The sequence below is a fragment of the Gouania willdenowi genome, chromosome 17, assembly GCF_900634775.1.
Source record: "Gouania willdenowi chromosome 17, fGouWil2.1, whole genome shotgun sequence".
NCBI lineage: Eukaryota > Metazoa > Chordata > Actinopteri > Blenniiformes > Gobiesocidae > Gouania > Gouania willdenowi.
Window position 1 is genome coordinate 26,455,659 of NC_041060.1, and position 5,268 is coordinate 26,460,926.

Sequence of the window (5,268 nt, forward strand, 5' to 3'; positions counted from 1 at the left end):
TTAACAGCACATCAATAAAACATCAAGCAGTTGCATCCGCTAAACACTCCTTACATACAAGCACAGACCTAATACACAACCTGCGTTCACTGTCTCTGTCAAACCCAAATACTACATACATCCTTTCTGGTCTCCCTTCAACCTTGGCCTAACTGCTTGCTATCACCCTCAAAAAAAGTCATTAATTATTAATGCAGTACGGACTCAAAATATAAGCTGAAATAGACAGAAGAAGCTGCACCTGAAGGTATTTTCTGACAGTGGTAGGCTCGCTTTGAATGGTTAGGCTTTGAGCCTCAGTAAATACTGTATATGGTTAAAGTTTGATTGTATATTAATTTATTCATTCTTTCATTCATTCAATCAATCATTCAACATCTGTACCTACTTTATCCCACACAGTGTTGAAATGTGCTCACCCTGCCTGCTGCATGGCAGATTGCACATTCAATGATTCTTTTAGAGTACCCTCAAGTGCACTTCTACTATATGAATATAGCAACACTCAAATAAGTGATTAATGCTATTGGTCTTTCATTGCAACTATATTTGGTGGACCCAAATGTTTTATCCATTTTTGGCATCTGGAAAATTCTTGAAATGCATAGTGAATTTAGGTAATAGATGTTACCAGAGGCTATTTCTCCTTGTGTGATTCATTATTTTGCTGTCATCTGCTGTTTCAAAATGTGCAATCAGAGCTGTGGTATGACAGGAACCAAAGCTGAAAATGGAAAATATCCATTTGTTATTCTGCTCTGAATTAAAAACACTCCTACTATAGTGCATTGGAAAGCATCCACAACAACTATCTAATTAATAAAAGTCCATACGGCAGGCTCATCTTTTGTTTCTGAAGGATCGTAATCTTTAGAGACCTTAGTCAAGGACACAATTAAAATGACTCATTTTACTTCCAAACATAAATTGAACCTTTTCCTGCCCAATCCCATCTGGCCAGCTTCTGTGTTTGCAATTTCTACCAAGGTTGAAAATAAAACAAGGACATTTCTGAAAAGATTAGCAAACACTAGCAGCCAAACATATGCATGAAAAATTATCTTGGATTGCAGATGTAAGTTTGTTTTCTATATTTTAAGAGGTCAAACTGACACTCAAAAATCAAAGGTATTGGGATATAAGAATAACAGGAGAGAACAAATAGATTGTATATTATACCTCAGAATTCTAAATAAGGCAAATGTGTTATTTAAAGTGACAAATATTAATCAATCTGGTGATTCAATCCAATCCAGTTTTTTGTCCTTACAGTAGGTAATGGTGTGACATAATTACCAGCATTTTAAGATGTGGCTGATATTTGTAAGGGAGGTGGACCATTAAGTCTAAAACACTCTGGAGATGCAACTCTTCTCAGAATCAGAATCAGAATGCTTGATTTGCCAGGACACTTTAGAACAATACTAGGAATTTGACTTGGTAGTTGCAGCAAAAGAATACACATGAACAACCGGAGCAGCCATTTGCGGCTCTGGAGTAGAAGGAAAAATAGGTAGATGACTCAGAGCTGACCAAGTGGTCTTATTCAACCTATGAAACACTGCAGTGGAAAAAGATGAGAAATCGATGCAGTTTGGAACCGAAAGATGTCAGGTAACACACTTTGTCACAGTCTCCCATAATAAGCTGCACACAACTGGGGGTCCAACCATCTCCACAAGGTTAGTTTCATCTATCCACTATGGTTGTTACATGATGTGTTCATGGTTATATGAAACAGCAACCTACATACCCTTTCCAAAAAATTGTAATATCATGGAAAAGTTGTTTAATTTCCATAATTCCATTCAAAAAGTTAAACTTTCATAGATTATAGATTCACAATTCACAATTTAAACAATTTCAAGCATTTATTTGTTTTATTTTTACATAATTTGAGCTTCTAGCTCATAAAACCCACGAAAACAGGAATTCAAAAAAATTAGATTACTGTGAGGAAATCACCATTTAGTTTTCAGTTTTTGCAGAAAAAAAAAGAATAGAAGAAGGACTGGACTGTTGGTCAGTGGTCCAAAATCCTTTTTCTGATGAAAGTAAAGTGTGTCTTTCATTCAGGAATCAAGGTCCAAGGGTTTGGAGGGAGACGAGTGAGGAACAGAACTCAATCTGCTTGAAGACCAGTGTGAAATATCCACAGTCAGTCGTGATTTGGGGTGCAATGTTCTGTTCTGGGTTTTATGAACTGGAAGCCCAAATTATGTAAAAATAAACAAATAAATACTTGAAATCATTTAAATTTTGGGCCTTGAATCTATAATCTATGAAAGTTTAACTTTTTGAATGGAATGATGAAAATTAAACAACTTTTCCATGATATTCTAATTTTTTGGAAAGGGTCTGTATCCAGCAACTTTTAGCAGAACAAATGCCACAATGCAAAAATGCTTCACAGAAGGTTTTAAGGGACAATGTGAGAAATTGGTTCAACCAGAAAATGATCTGAGTTTACAAATCTTCTGCGAGTTGTGCAAAACCAAAAAAGTCTGATTGCTGGTCTAACATGGCTTAAACAAAGGGGAGGGAACTTCCATTGATGGGCTGTAAATGGCCAGATACCATATTATAGGTGATGTTATAGTTAAAAGTGATGAGAAAAGATTTACTTTAGATTTACCACCTTCTCTTATTTTTGAGAATTTTAAGTCTGCATGATTTGCAGTTTGCTGCCAACAGTGTTAATTTTGATGACCAAAAAGTTGCATGAAATTATTTTTTCTAAGTAACAATAACAAGGCTATGACTAGTTCATCAACTAATAAAACCTAAACTATAAGGTTCACATGGTAAGAAATCCAGTCACAACTAATTTTCTTTTTTTTGAGGGTATCGAATCAAGGTAGGTATCAAATCAAAAATACTTTTGTTATGTAGAAAGCAGGACAAGCCTTAATAATACCATCACTATCAGGTTGATAAATGGTAATTGAAGCTTTTAAGAATACATAAACTCATCATGTATATTTTAGTCGATTATATTTTAAGTTCAGTGAAACTAGACTATAACTGAAATAGTCTTGATGACAAAATTTTGACTAAAACAAAGTTGTGTTTAGTCTTTTGACTATATAGTCATAGTCTTTAAAGTATTCAAAATGATCATTGGTGACCCACTACTTTCTAGCTGTTCTCTATTCAATCATATATTCAATCTTACCATCAGAAATATAGACCAACAAAATATTTTTTTATTCCTAATGAAAATATTACCTCATAACATGTTTTACAGGCAGAATACCCTGCGCTCTCTAAAATCAACATGTTTGCATTGTTTGAATATAAATATAAGAGCATGAGCTCTCTGCTCTGTAATCCAGTGCTTATCAACTCAGGGCTTGTTTGTTTTACCTTATTTTTTTAGATAACAATTAAAACTAGATGGCTTTTTGGTGTTTGCCTGATTGGGATGACATGCCTCATCAACACTTCTGCTGTTCTCACTATGTCTCTTTGGCTGGCGATCGAGGGAATACAACTTTGAACACATGAGATGGAAAAACTTTGCTAATTCTTACAGTTTATTGCTTTTTAAAAAGGACATGTATGCTTTTTTTATTTTTCATCATCTTTCAAATACAAAACAGGTAAATACTGACCCATGTTTAGTTTTAGTTTAGTTTAGTTTATTTCAAACATGTAAAAATAAAAAGAAAGAAAAAAGAAAATTCTAAATAAAGTAGTATGGACAAACAATGCAAAACATGGTCTCAAATACCCTCCATACAAATTATAACATACACGTCCAAAAAGGAGTGGGAAGAAGTATAAACTTATTTGATCCCACCCCTTCTCCATCAATTCACACATTTTCCATTAATCTAAGTGTAACCCAGATCCCATGTAGTTAGAAAATAAAACTAGAGTGGTTAATACAATGAGACTGGGCCTGGGCTCGTTGTAGGGAAATACAACTTGTTTGAACGTTACTTAATAAATATATATTTATAATACTCTTTTCTATTCTTATAATGACCACCACAACTGTGTCTTAGATGCAAAAATATTCACAAATTTATTTACAACACAAAGTAAAAGATAGATGTATCTTCATGTAAAATAAAATAAAATCACATGGTAATGAAAAGATATATTCAAAAATAAACTTATAAACAAATAAAACTTCACTTTCCCAAAAGGAAAACTTTTCTGTGGGTAACTTGAAAGAAAATAATTATTTAAATCCTCTTTTGGAAATAAAATATTCAAATTACCTTAAAAAAAAAACACACTTTTAAAATCAATTACAAATCAAAACTCAATATTATACCTGTGGGCCCACACACATTCATATAAAACAAATCTTAAATGAGATCCCAACCCGTTGCAGGCCTGTTTGATGACACTTCGTGTGCGGTGGGGCCTAAAAACTGGGATGGCCGCTTCACTCAGATATGAGCATAAACAAAAAGCACGTGCATGTTAATGTTAGTACTCACGAATCCAGGTTATGTCAGGAAGGGCAGAAAGAATGGGGATAAGAGTCTCAGTGTGGCAAAAGCAAGGGCAATGGCGATGGCAAAAGAAGTACAGTCACAGCAGTCACGGCTCGGCAGCAGGGCACGTCACGGCAAAACAGCAAGGCAGAAACAGCAGGGCCTTCAGTTGGAAACCAGTCTCTCTCTCCAACGTCCGTCTCCTTAGAGCATATTATCTTAATTGAGCCACTTCATCAAACACTATCTCTCTTCGATTTAGCTTTGCTTTAGCTTAAGAAACATCATAATGCTAAAACTATGACATGTGGGCACATTGGCACAGAATGCTACCGCTAGCTAGCATGTCACTAACCACGTTATACATCCAGTCTCTTCACTATAACAGTTCGATATAGCACAAAATCACAGGCATACACAATCATATTCACCTCTTGTAGGTCACATCAAAGTTTACATCAGGACCACGGGTAGTCGACCTTCAAAACATAACATTAATGCTTCCCACACCACGATGCCTCCTTCATAAGCTCTCTGTTCGATAGCGTCTGTTCTCTTTCCTCATGCGTGCTCACTACTCCCCGCACAAACCCGTGCCACTAGTCCCGCCCCTTACACAGTGGCGTTACTCTGATTGGCTCGAGTATTAAAACAACCAACAACAAAACGGGAATTAAATGATTGACATTTGTCAGGTAACAAGTTAGGTTACGCAAACCAAACACAGCTTCTTCTTCTCTACTTTTCTCTTAGATGAACATTAAAGACTTTTATATGGTTTGATCTTTTAACTGTAAATAGTCTTATTTATTAAATT

General features: G+C 35.2%; 1 long non-coding RNA gene across 1 annotated transcript; it reads right to left on the reverse strand.

Moving 5' to 3' along the window:
• Positions 1-4,006: 4,006 nt before the first annotated feature.
• On the reverse strand, positions 4,007-5,038 carry LOC114479730 (uncharacterized). Its single transcript, XR_003676013.1, has 2 exons — positions 4,883-5,038; positions 4,007-4,654 (listed from the first exon to the last, which is right to left on the reverse strand). It is a non-coding gene; the product is annotated as an uncharacterized LOC114479730 (long non-coding RNA).
• Positions 5,039-5,268: the final 230 nt, after the last annotated feature.